This window comes from Ochotona curzoniae, unplaced genomic scaffold (assembly GCF_017591425.1).
Source record: "Ochotona curzoniae isolate NIBS_2020 unplaced genomic scaffold, NIBS_Ocur_1.0 scaffold_2476, whole genome shotgun sequence".
NCBI lineage: Eukaryota > Metazoa > Chordata > Mammalia > Lagomorpha > Ochotonidae > Ochotona > Ochotona curzoniae.
In genome coordinates this window covers 10,212,437-10,226,998 of record NW_024467095.1, presented here as the reverse complement: position 1 = coordinate 10,226,998, position 14,562 = coordinate 10,212,437, and the positions used below count along the sequence as shown (strand labels likewise).

General features: G+C 38.6%; 1 protein-coding gene across 2 annotated transcripts in view; it reads right to left on the bottom strand.

Annotated features, from left to right (window-relative positions):
- Window positions 1-14,562, bottom strand: part of IMMP2L (inner mitochondrial membrane peptidase subunit 2) — a 691,058-nt gene that overhangs the window by 558,415 nt on the left and 118,081 nt on the right. The window lies entirely within an intron of this gene.

The window sequence follows — 14,562 nt, the reverse complement described above, 5'->3', positions numbered from 1 at the left end:
ACACTAATTTCCTCAAAATCAGCATATACTTACACCAGAACAATAAGCACTAGAAATGTTGGGAAAAATGAAAATGTTCAAAGGTGAGAAAAAAGTGATCAATGGACTCTGCATAATCAGTCATTACACTTAAAATTATTAGGTTGGATGGCCAACCTAGATTAGATTTTAAGAGATGAAAGCATAACCCAAATTGATGAGGAAATCATAATCTTAAATTTAACAGACTTATATTAATTTTGATGTAAAACTAAAAAAGCTTGCTTAATACATTTTTGTTCTATTCATTAATGTACACACACTAAGGAAACAGTATCACATATGCTGTACCAGCCCATAAAATCAGAATGAATGAGGGTGGCTTCTTTCATTCTTTTGCTGCACTGTAGATAACTCTCAACTCAAGAAGATAACGAGAAACAGCAGCAATTCATCATCAACCTTGTTGTATCATCAAGTCCTACTTCTATTTCAGATAAAAACCATTCACTTTTAACACATGTAAATTTCAAACGTGTGCACCAGATAAAAACTGCTAAATGTGGTTATAGTAACATGAGACTGCAAATAAAAGATATCTGTTCACTGTTCCTTATTGTTACATATTAGCTTACTATTTTATCAGAGTTCAAATCATGCATTTAAGTAAATGAAGACACATTGTCCATCAATTCATACACAACAAATCCCATAGAGTGCATATTTTATAGTTTTTGCCCTGTGCATATCTAGACAGCTACTGCATAGTAATCAAGTAATTCCTGCTTGATTTATTAATATAAAACAATCTGATTGGGTTATGCCTTTTCGGTGAAATTACATTCACCAACTTAAAAATCACTATTCTGTCAATAAAAATGGCAAATGACAGGTATCATTTCCTTTCTCTGTACTATTTTGCAAGGTAGCAGTATAACAGACTAGGAAATGTATGTAATATTAGCTCCTATCCTAACACATTTTTTATGCTAACTATTGTCTCAATTTTCACAGGAAATGTAAAAAAGGTAACTAATATATTTGGCTAATAGTCAGATTTTGGTCCCTGTATCAATTACCCTCCAACCTGTGAGGTAGTTGTTTTCCTGTGCAAAATTAATGAGCCTCAAACTGTTTGGATATTGAAACTTTCAATATTTCTTTTTAAATACTGAATACACTAAAGACAAAGCCTTTATGCTTATTATATCATCTAAGCTATACTGGAGACTGAAACTTAAGTTAAATGTATATTGAGTCTTAATAATAAATCTACATATCATAAACCACATTTTGTGAAGATAACTCTATGTTGCCTGAAGATAGGAAAAGCTGACATGATCATACTTTTTCACATATCGTTGATGTCTGCCTGAAAAGTCAGTGGATTCTCCTTTCTGCCTCAGAATTCATCTGTTACAATGTCACACATCCTGTGGTCTCTGGAAAATCGCCCTGCACAGTCATAGAAAAATGTGCAGGAAAAATGGGAAATATACTCTAAATATCTTAATGCAAGTAACTATGCCCTCCCTGATGTCTCAAAGATCTTCATCCACGTCCTGAGAACTATTACTTCCAAAGTAGATAACTGTTATTACATTTAGCTTATCTTACAAAATATACATTTGGACACATAAAATTTATGTTTTCTACAAGTTATTTCTCTCTCAAGCTTCTATGCCTCATCCTCTCAGAAAGAGAGTCATTGCCACAGACATTGACTGCGTTTCTGGGTTTCCTCAGTAATTTCTGCATGAGTTTAATTTGGGCATTCATTACCGCTCCTTTCTATCCTGAGGTGAAGGCGAGGTATTCTGAAGCAGCTTTGGTAGCAGCCATAGGCATCAGTGGGAGGCAGTGAATCGGAAGCGTCCTGCTGCGGCACTTGTCAAGTCCCTGGTCAACAACATGTGTGCAGGCTGGTTTCTCAGCAAAACTCCTGTAGCCCTGCCAGCCTCCAGCATGTATTTCATGTTGCCTTTCTTGGCTTTGTGACCTCATCCCAACTATGAGGTCCTTTCAAGCCCTGCTCTTGTAGCTAGCTCCCCTGCCTGGCTCAGAAACACAAGAAGTTTCATCACCCACAGGAGGCTCAGTGACTACCATTAGGTCTTTTCTCCAGACTCTTAATCATTTCTGCCCAACTCACATTTCATCTTAGTATGGGACACATTCCTGAAATTGTTACTTCAAGGAATTTAGAACAGTCAGGTGGCATAACTACTCCAATTACTGTTAATCACAAACACAGTGACCTTTATGTAAGATTTACCACATCCCTGAATTCAACTAGATTGTAAAGCACAAATCAGCCTCTCCAATCTTCACTTAATAAGTTTCTGAGGCTCAGCAACATGGCTCAACTAGCTAATCCTGTCCCCCCCCCCCCCAAGCACCAGGTAACATTTAGATAACAGTTAAGAATTCATTAATTATTACATACAGGAATACAGAAGATGTCTAGTGCTTTTATATATATACCTGCTATTAAGGGTGAAGTACTGGGGCTACTGTCACTGCACAGTAGGAGGCAAGCCTGAGTGCCTGGGTCCCTGCCACCACAAGCAACATGGATGAAGTTCCAGCTTCTAGTTTTGGCCCAACTATGGATGTTGTGGCCATCTGGGCAATGAACCAGCAGATGAAAGATTTCTCTTACTTTCTCCCTGCCACTGTATATTTCAAATAAGCAATTTTTAAAAAAGGCTGAAGTACTTAAAAGTTAATCTATACTTTAACAAAGAAATAAAAATCCCAAAACAATTGGGAATCTAGGAAAGAACACTTTAATTTCATCTGAGTATGTAATACCAACCAACATTTCCTTTTTCATGAGGACAATTTGAGAATACAAAGTGAGATTTATTTAAGAGAAGTAACCTGTCATAGTGACAAGAGGAGACTAAAAGAGAAAAGACCCAAGGAAAGGGTGGAAGTGATGTCTTCACACCAACTCAAACAGGGGGACAAATGAATCAAAGGGTGGAGAGGGAAACTCATTCATAACGGGCAATAATCTTATCAAAAAGACCATCAGGAGGGTGTGGCTGGCAGGCAGCCCCCTCCACCTACTGTTACCAGAGACTGAAAATTCAGGCACCAGTTCTTTGCTTCATTACAAGAACTCAGGTGAGGATTGATATTTTGATTTTGTTTCTTTGCTTTCCTATAGCGGGACTTAGAATGTGCCCTTGGAAGGGTAACGTGCTAGAGAAGAAAGATTCTATATTGTTTATGCTTATATATTTTTATATATTTTAATATAATATTAAGCTTTTATTTCACTTTATATATTTTATTATATTCATATATCGTACTTTATATATTTTAATGTATAGTATATATTTTATTAGTGTTTAAAATATTAAATATTTTATATTTTTGTATTTAATATTTTCAAAAAATAAATTCACTATTCACCTGACCCTAACCATTTAGCCCACGTGACTCCTCAACCAATGGAAATTTTATTGAACTTAAAATGTATAGAGCAACAGCAAGAAAATATATGGAATAAGTAAAAATAAATCTAGCTCAAAATGTATATAAAATTTAAAGAAATGTAAAGAAAATTACAGGGCACAACATGGTAGCCTAGCGCTAAAGTCCTTGCCTTTCATGCACCGGGATCCCATATGGGATATGTTCATATCCTCATGGCCCCACTTCCCATCCAGCTCCCTGCTTGTGGCCTGGGAAAGCAGTTAAGGACAGACCAAAGCCTTGGGATCTTGCACCTGAGTGGGAGACCCGAAAGATGCTCCTGGCTCCTGGCTTTGGATCAGCTCAGCTCCAGCTATTGCAGCTGTGTGGGGAGTGAATCAGTGGATGCAAAATCTTCCTCTCTGTCTCTTCTGTATATCTGACAGTCCAATAAAAATAAAATACATTTTTAAATGTTAATTATTTTTCCCAAGGAAATTCCCAAGAGTGATAACATGTCGTCTCTCAAAAAATCAAGTCCTTTCCTTTTCATAAACCCCAATCTCATGACAACAAACTAAGCTGTGCAGGTACTAGATGAAAATCCTTAAAGGTAACATAACAATTCTGGGAATGACTGCTTGGAGAAGTATTCCAATAAATTCAGTTTTCCACAAATTAATTTTTCATAACAGCATTAATGAAAAACTCTACATGAAGTCAAGCACTTGGCACCATAGGTAAGATATCACATGAATTTCTCATCCTAGAACAGCGTGCCTGGGTTCAAGTGTAAGCTCCACTTTTAATTCCAGCCTCCTGCTAATGTGCATCCTGGCCGACAAGAGGGAATGACACAAGCTCCTAGGTCTCTGTCATCCAAGCGGGACAGTGCGACTGGGTTCCTTGTTTCTGCCTTCCATCTGGCCTAGCAATGACTCTAGTTAGCTTTCCTAGAGTGAATCAGTAGGATGCGAGATTTGACTATCTGTCTCTGCATTTTTCAAATAAGGAAAATGAATTTTCAAAACTTTAATAAAACACTAATTGAGGATATATTACTATAGTTTATTCAATATAGTTGCCTCTGAAATAAAAATCAAAGATTTTTTCCCAGAAATTCTCATTTTTTACAATAAATACTTAGAAAGCAATGCTTTAAAATTAAGCATAAATGACATACTTACCTACATGTCAAAGTGTTCCATCTATTCTCATTCTAAGGAGTGAGAAAAAGACATGCAAACACATTCAAACCCTTAAGAATATACATACAATGTAGTCTATTTTAATCTGCTTAATGTTTCAAAGATTTGTGTTTTAACAATGGTATTGTTTATCTGCCTACCAACAGGTTTTTAAATTACATGTATTTTAAGATAGTCTAGTTCTGCTTCAAAGTTGCCGATTCCTAAATGTACTTGCTTTTAAAATTATACAGTGCCTATCTTAGAAACATTCTTGACGACAGTCATTAAATCACATAGCATTCTACATCACATACAAAAGCACATCATAAACACAATTTGCTGAGCAAAATATAATCAGCTAGCTATGAAATGAACTAATACACTCAGATTTCTTTTTAGATTACTGAATTTGACGTTCATATTCAAACAGTCCTTTGCCTGTTAGCAAATTTTTATGAAGATTTACTTATTCATTTATATTGGAAAGGCAGATTTACACAAAGACAAAACTCTTCCATCTGCTCATTCACTCCTCAAATGGCCACAAGGGCCACAGCTGAAGCATTCCAGTCAGGAGCCTGGAGCTTCCTCCAGGTCTCCCATGTGGGTGCGGCATCCCAAGTCTTTGGCCCATCGGAGGATGGGCTTTCCGAGGGCACAAGCAGGGAACTGGATGGGAAGTGGAACAGCCAAGACATTAAGCAGCACCAATATAGGATGCTGGCACTTACAAGGGTAGCACTTTAGCCAACTGGGTTATCATGTCTGCCTTTTTGTTTGTCTTTAAAGAAATAGAAAAATTGACAATTTCTTGGCAGATATTTTATTTGGACTACATAAAACACGTGCACGAACAAATCAGAGTGTTATCAACTAAATACAGTTGATAACACGTACTACAAAACCATCTTGTCATGGGATTAATTAATAACCACTTCAAGAAACATGGCTATAGACTAACCCACATTTGGCTAAATATACACATTTATGTTTTTCTATTCACACTGTCAAGATATAAGACATTCAAGATCATTTTTTAAATACCACACAGCAACAATCCCTCAGAGGTAGCAACTTCAGATAACGCTTAAGCAATGAATTTTCCAACAATAACAATTTTCTTTAAATTCATTTACAAACCCTCATCACATAGCATGAGGCATAATTTCCTAGTAAGCAACTATGAAGTAAAATTAACTATCCTTATATGACTATGAAATTAAGTCAGCCGTATCAGATTAAGATGACTATAGATGCTGTCAAAACTATGCTAATTTACATTGCCCCCTAACAATGTTTAATTGGCACATTAAATATCCTAAATGCATTCCCTTCAAATACTTGTCTGTCCTTTTACAAACCAGAATAATCCCAGCAAACTGGTATGTTTTACTTGAATGTTGTATTCAGTTGTTGCATAGATTGTGAGAACATTCATGAGCTCCAGTTATTACAGCTAATTATCTTCATTAACTTAATTTAATTACATTCAAACTGATGTTCAAAAGGTGAGCAATGTATGTTTTATCTATTTTTATTTGAACAACAGACTTACAGAGAGAAGAGACACAGAAAGAGTTTTCCATTCCTTGGCTCCCTCCCCAAATGGCCACATTAGTCAGAGCTGAGCTTATTTTAAGCCAATAGTAAAAAGCTTCATTCAAGTCTACAACATGGATGCAGAGCCTCAAGAATGTAAACCATCTGCTGCTGCTCTCCCAGGCCGTAAGCAGGGAACTGGATCAGAAATGCAGCAGCAGAGGGCCAGCACAATAGCTCAACCAGCTAATCCTCCACCACCAAGAGGAGGAATCAAATATGGATTCCAGTCCTTGCCCCAGACGCTCTGCTTCCTATTCAGCTCCCTACTTAATGCATGAGAAAACAGAATGATGGTATGTTGTCTGTGACCTTGTACCCACATGGGAGACTCAGAAGAAGCTCCTGGCCCTTTAGGGAGTGAACTAGCAGATGGAAGCTCTTTTTTTTTTTTTTATCAGAATACCATATAGGTGCTAGTTCCTGTCCCAGCAGTGAGTACAGCAGCCAAGCCCAGTTTGGCCCACTCGCAGCATTCATGTGAACTGGCAAGTGTTGCAGTCTATGTCAGCCAGGTATCTGCCCCTTCCTGGCTCTTGCGTATGCCAGTGTGTGCTATGGTCTGACCCAGCCCTGCCTACACTAGTCCCAGGCAACATGCCTGGTCAGCCCCCCGGCTCTGCCAGTCACACTCACCAGTAGTGTAGTCTAGCCTAGTTGGGTTCAGCTACATCCTGTCCTGGTTCTCATGCATGCCAGAGGGTACTGCAGCCTGGTCCAGCATGGCCTCTTCCAAGACCCAGTGCTGAACACACAAATGCTGACAAGTGCTGCAGACTTGCCTGGCATGCCCTCAGCTTCAGCTATTGTGCTCCCCAATGTGAGCTGAGGCCTTGAAGGAGAGTTCCATAGTTTATCTACCTGGTGTACTCACAGCCCTGGATCTCAAACATGCCAGTAGGTGCCATAAATCTGCTTGGCATGATCTGCCCTCAGTCCTGGCCTTTGCATATGCCAGCAGGTGCTGCAGCCTGGCCCAGCTCAGCCTCCTCCTAGCCTCAGCTCCCACAAGTGTCAGGTAAGTTTCATAGTCCTGGCTCTCTCAGCCTGTAAACACCCCCAGCTCTCTGGGCAAAGCCACGGGTACTGCAGTCCCACAGAGACAAACCCACAAGTCCCTTACAGAATCTGCCCCCACAGATGAGGTTCTTTCACATTCTGGAGGTGCTGCAGCCCAGCCTAACTCACCTCTTGCTCTGACACTTGTAAGCCGATACTACAGCCAAACCCAGCCAGGCATTCCCCCAACCCCAGCTTTTGAGTGTGCTAGTGGGCTGTGGGTGATGCTATTTAGCCTAGCACAAGTATCTCACGCGGGTGAGTGCTTTGACTTGAACCAGACATGCCCTCCAGTTTCTCCCTCTAAATCACTCTGTTTTGCCCAGCCGGAAGTGCCTGGCCTAGTCTGTGGAAGATTCCAAAAGTCATTCCTCTCCTGTCAAACATGCCTTCAGCTATTCCCATACCACTAAGCCCCCTAGCAATCTGCCACCTCCACCAACACCCCCAACCTCTGCCTGGAGGCCCAGGGCGGAGTGTCCCTGCCAAGCATTTCTTGCCTTCCCCAAATATCTTAAAAATAAAAATAGAATAGGCAGCTATGTTGACCCACTGGTATAGTTAACTCAGATTTGGAATTAAACAGGACCAGAGTGGTCCTATTGGCTGCTTTTCTCTCAGCAGCGTAGCACTTGCCTAGGTACAAGGCAACCTAGGCAGGTCCTATAGCTAGGGAGCATAATTAATTCTTTATTATTCATACGGATTTGATGTTCTTCTAATAATTTTTATGCACTGGTTTTAAAAATAACCTACTTCAATTTCCTTTTATGGAAATAGATAAGGCAGGTTTCAAAGTTCATGGGAAAATAGAATTAAAAGATGTTTATTCTGATGCAAAGAAATTTGAGTCCATAGGTTTTTCATGATATTAATTTTTCATTACCCATTTTTTGAAAACCTCTCAAGAAGTACAACTCTGTCTCTTCATAACGTTATTTTCTTTACTAATAAAACAGTAATTACAGGGTTATGTTAGTTATATGTGGTCCAATTATGGATGCATGTGAAATATTTCATATAAACTTTAAGGATATATTCTCTGTAATTTCTTACATTCATCAAAATCACACTAGCCAATGCAAAAATTCCAGTTATAACTCCAAACCTACAGGAAATAACTTAAGATATAACAAACTTTACATGAAAAGGTCTTAGCTTTTCTCATGCCCAATTTTTAAAATGAATTTCAGTATAAAATTGATATCCTGGAATGGCCTTTGCACAATTCTATATTTCCTTAGTTTCCTGTACTTCATGAAAGATGTAAAAGATAAGTGATTATCTGAAACCGTTCAGCTTCTGAAACACGATGTGCTATCATGAATATTTCATTTCTTGAAAATATTTTCATGCTTGTCCTTTTCAACAGTGCCACATCATAATGCTTTATTTCATTTGCCTGTGACAGACATCATTACTAATCCCATACAGCTCTGTGTTTCATGCCACGCTAGACCTGAACATGGAAGCCACTCCTGACATTAAGATGACAAATACTATGACAAATACATTAATGACTATAAATATGGCAAGCAGGATTAAAATCATAGGTTCCAAAGCTTGTGCCATGACAAAAAAGAGAAACTTAATAAATAATCCAAACTTGCTCACTGATATAAAGACGAAACAATCAGCAATTGGCTCCTAAACCACAATTGAACAACTAGATCTTGGTTGTGATATCACTCCTCACAAAAACAAACTATGGTTTTTGGAGAAATGGCTCATCGCAGGGCTGAGCACCTTGTTACATCAAGTATGGGGAAAGAGCAATTCAAGACTTAGAAGGATATGGGAGAAAACTTAGGACTGGCACATAGAACACTGAAGGCTGACTGAAGGCTGACTGGTAACCACAGAGGAACCGAGGCAATGAGCTAATAAGCCTTTCTGCAGCTGTAACTGTAAACTAGCTTTTATTTTACTGTGTTGAAAGTATAATCCTACTTTAGGTCTGGTTACTAAGTTATCCTTCTCCTCAAATTTGGTAGTACTTTTTCACTCAACAAAATGTAATTTCTTAACAAGCGATACTTAATAGGAGTTGATGAAATAATCATAGTTAGCATTGAGTGTTTACTAAGTGTCAGGCCCCATCCAGAAAGTGATAGATGGATGGATACATAGATGCAAGACAGATATATCACAGTTGCTCTTTTAAGAAAAATATATATTTTTATTGGAAAGTCAGATATAGAGAGGAGGAAAGACAGGAAAATCTTCTGTCCATTTATTCACTCCCCAAGGGGCCAGGAGCCTCCTCTGAATTTCCTATGTGGGTGCAGGGCTCCAAGGCTTTGAGCCATCCTCCACTACTTTCCCAGGCCACAAGCAGGGAGCTGGATGAGAAGCGGGGCAGCAGGGATTAGAACCAGTTCCCAAACAGGATCCCGGTTCGTGCAAGACAAGGGCTTTAGCAGTTAGGCTACTATGCTGGGTCCCACAGTTGCTCTTAATAACTGAATATTATATTTTTCTCCTGTCAGTTAGAGGATGAAAAAAAGAAAAGTTAAGCAAACTGTCCATGGTCACACAGCCTGCAGTGTCAGTCAGAATTTGAACCCAGGGAATCTGTTTAAGATCCCATACCTTTAAACTCCACACTCCTCTACGCCTTTATTACTTACCTGACCTAAGACTCTGACCTTAAACGGTTCCTGCATAGAACACAGGCACAGTGCCCACTAATACTTTAAACCCAGTACTTTAACACAGCAGGTAAGCAGTCAATTACAGTTATTATTCCCATACACTGTGGGCAGCAAATGTTGTATTATAAAATTTAGAGAAAAACAAAGTCAATCTTTAAATTCTCTATTTCTTTCTTCTTTCACATACACACACACACATACACGAAGATTATCTGGTAATTAAAATAATAGAGACAAAGCAACACAGAACTGGAGATATTCAGTCTATATACACAAGATAGCCACATTCTAACAGTATTAGGTACGCTGTAGAAATACTGGTTAGGTACAGACGAGCTTCCCAGCATGACATGATATGTGGTCAGCTGTACAGATGCCATTTCATGGCAAGCTAGTATTTGGTTCCCTTCTTGGTAACACTCCCAAACCCTGCCTGGGGTCTTTTCATTCCCACTAGGTAGACCTGGTGGAAACTTATCCTAACACATACTCTGCAGCCATGGAAACCAAGGGCAGCCCTGGCAGGCTGCTTCCAGACAGTGCCTGTTTACTCTGGCCATACCGCAAAGTGAAGCTACAACTGGAACCTGTGTATCAGAAGCATTCTCTTTGGACATTCTATGCAAGTATCAAGCAGAGTTTACTCATTATCAAAGGTGTGGCTAGCATTCATTCATGCTGATAAAAACAAACAATGCCCATGCTGTTTTAGGTGCTCCAGCTACCAAGCCCTTCAAGACCTGACTGGCTACAGGTATAACTCTGCAGCCTCTATGCGATCCCTTGAGTTCTCACCACAGCAGATACTTAAGAAATCACACTTTCATAAACAAACAAACAAACAAACAAAAAAAAACTCAGAGTGAATTTACTATTCTGGCACAGCAATAATGAAATACACATAGAGTAAGACAGGAACACAAAAGGAAATAAAATTTTATAATCCTATTGAGCATTTTCTTAGGTGACTTCTTCTCCATTGCTTTGGTCTACTTCTAGCTAAATTATTTAAAGATCTAGAATCTAGTCCAGACTTCCCCAGACTAGCTACAACATAGGAAATGTGAACTTTTTCTGGTTCTTAACTGTTTTCCTGAAATCTGTAAAGGAAGATGGTTTCAACTGCAAATTTTCTATATACATGAAATACTATGATTTGTAGAAAATCCTACAAATAATCCTAATGACTATCCCAACAAAACATAACTTCTTATGCACATGGTGACTATTGGATTTAGTATTTTCACTTCTTTAATAATGGTTTCCATGCAAATAAGATTCTTCAGCAGTTCCTAACATGACAAATAAACAGGAATTAAATACCTTCAGATTGTTTCCCATAAAGGGATGACATTCTGTATCTCAGAAGATTAGCTATAGGAAATAAATTGGTTTGGAATATAATTACTCAACAAATATCATTACATTTGTAAGATTCACAAACAAAGCAATGTTATCTTGTCTTTTTTTTTAATATTTTGTAACACCTCAACATTCTCCTGAAATGTGCAGGCCTTAAAGTTTTCGAATGTGCAAATATAAGCCCTCCACTAAAATTCTTTATTCAAGATAATAATTCCTCAAATTTCAGTCATGATTTGGTAGACATGTATTAGTACAAGTGTATTAACTTGAGTATCATACTATACATAAAATACTAGAGCTTCAAATATCCTGAGGAAACTAAAATTACTAAGTGTCAAATCAGCCAAAATTGGCATTAACCAAGGACTGGTAAGCAACCGACTATAAAAAAGGGGGAGATGATGTCATAAAGTCACAACGAGTTCAGTATTGAAACAAAGATATCCATAGAGAAATACTGCTATTAATTCTTTTTAATTTTTAAAGGGAAGCCATTTCAAAAAGCCACTCGAGTCAACATGACTGCCATCAATCATATCTCTAAGAATGGCAATGATCTGAAATAAACCTTTCTCAAGCACTGTGTTTGAAAGGCTAAAATTTTGTTCCTCTCATGAAAGTTCTATCTTCCTAGACCCAAGCTTTGATGTACTATTTGTTACTACCTCTCAAAGCAATTCAAATTCACAGGGAACTCCATCTATCATGGAAGTCATTATGCTAAATTCACAGATGACAAAGAGGAGTATGAATTGGTAACTGGTCTTCAGGCACTCATGGTCATGAAAACTAACTGCATATACTACAACACATGCTAAAAAAAGAATGGTAGCTAATATTATCTGTTAAGGAAGCAATTAATTATGCTTGAGGCCAGAGGAAAAGCTGTAGAGCAAAGATGACACAGCAAACATTTGCAAAATTCTCAAATATATTAAGACTGATACTTGTTACTTGAAGAGTATGAAGTTCATAGTCAATATCTGAACTTAAAACTCCAATTTTCATACTGGGGGTCATGTGAAATTGAGTGTATTATTTGGAAACCTATAAGCTAGCTCTAGGGCTCCTTCATGTACCAGCTCAAACCTTGCACTAGATTTAATCTCTCTCAGATTTAATCTCAACTTCTTAATTTATTACAGATGTCATGGAGAGTCTGGTGTTCTTATATGAATTTCTTAATTTCTGCGTTTCTAGTATAAGCCTACACTCTTTTCAAATTGTAGGAATCTATATCCCTTGGAAATATTCATTTAGCAAATATCTGTAACTCATCTATGATGTGCCATGTACAATTCCAGGCATACAGACAATAACACTGATCACAAAAGGCTAAGATCGTAGTAGATATGGAGACTATACATAAGCCACCTACTGAACCACTACAAAAATTCTTTGCTGTCTTGTTCAAAAATCCTGTCCCTGTGAGAATGGGGATTAAAATAACTCAGCCTGGAAATTTTCCAAGTAACATTAATGTACAGAGAAATCTGGATAGAGATTCTAAGTATACTGAGTAACACTGTCAACAAGCTCACTGTTTCTCCAAATTCAAGCTGAACTTGTGAGACGGTGTGGCTTGACAAAAATGGACTATGTTATCAAGATCTCTTAAACCAAGTTACCAGCCACCTTTTCATCCACATTTAGACTATTAAATAGCTTCTTCAGAACTATGATAAAAGCTAAGTTTTTATTTAAAGATCATATCTGTTTATGGTAAGAAAACCTTAACAGTAAAATAGGTAACCTCATGTCTTTAAAGACATTCTACTCCCATGCCTGGTATGTTTTAATCTTGTTTTGTAAGGTGATCTATTTCATTACAGAGGGTCTTCACTTGAGAGCTACGTATTGTTTTGTGAAACTTATTGTCCAATGAAATTAAGAGATGTGTGGCCCTCTGGGCACCTGCAGAAAGGGAGCACATTCAACAGTGACGGGGGACAGAGGGATTGATGAAACACAGGAGTTACAGGGAACACAGTCTGCCTGCCCGTGCACTGTAGTGACTTCCTGAGGAAACCTGCTAAGTCTGACAGTCTTCCCTGGGTCTTCTTAGTCTCTTCTCTCTTTCAGCTAACTACTAGTTTTTCTGTACCTCTTTTTCCATTACTTAATGGTGTTATAGTCTTCATGGAGGCTATTGCATCCATTTCTATTAACTGCATTGATTTCTTGGATGAGAACTCTTTACCAGGGGTGTAGTAACTTCGCTTTGGAGAACACTTCTGTGGTAGAGTTCTCATGTCCAGCTTCCTTAACAGCTGTGCGCCTTTCACTTCCTTTCTTCAATCAGTGGCTTGGATAATAGTGCCACATAACCAAAAACAAAAGAAAAAGCAAAACTTGCAAACATGCATCAGAGAGCCTTCAGAAGAGGACTATAGTGTAGTAAGTGCCACAAGATTTCTAAGCCAGACTGACCGTAACTGGTAGGCTCTTTCTGTGAACTGCTCAGTACATACAGAAGAGCATCAAGATGGAGACTGTGTGTGCAAAAACTGAACTCAACAGCCAGGCCCTCCCACAGTTAGGCACTCTCGTTTAAGACACAAAAATGATCACTGCCAAATAGATGTGGCATACAGCAGCACTTTGAAATTCAAAACGGTGAGAAGAGGTGGGAAGAATAAACAAATTCAGCTTGAGAAAGTATTCTTTAAACAAAACACAACACACTGCTGTGATTTAAACGTGGTTTATGTTGGAAGCTTGGTTCCCAGGGTATCAGGAGGACCCACTGGGACCTAGTGGGAGACTGTTAGGCCACTGGAATTGCTATCATTAGAAGACAACAGCAGCCCTCCAGAATAAGTTGCTTTTTAAAATATGCTTCCTTCTAGCGACATGTGCCTCACCAAGAAGCCCTCACCCATATATCACTTGGATTTTTCATACCCAAAACTGTGTGATATATAAAACTATTTTCTTTATAAAATTAGCCTGATTGCACAAATAGACTTAAATAAACAAACACTTGCATGCAAGTGCACATTTAGCCTAGTTCTTAAGATGCTGGTTAAAATGCCTGGGTTTGGAGCCCAGCATTCTGGCACCATAGGTTTGGACATGCTAGCTTTCCATACAGGCACTGATTCAAGTCCTGGCTGCTCTGTTTTCCATCCAGCTCCTTGCTAATCTTCTGGATCCTGACTTCAGCCCTAGACGCATCCCTAGATCCTGCTCAGCTTCCTACTAATGCATACGTATTCTGGAGGGCAACAGATTATGCATATATTTGGGTACCTGCCCAGATCCATTGGGTTCCTGGCTTCAAGCTGGCC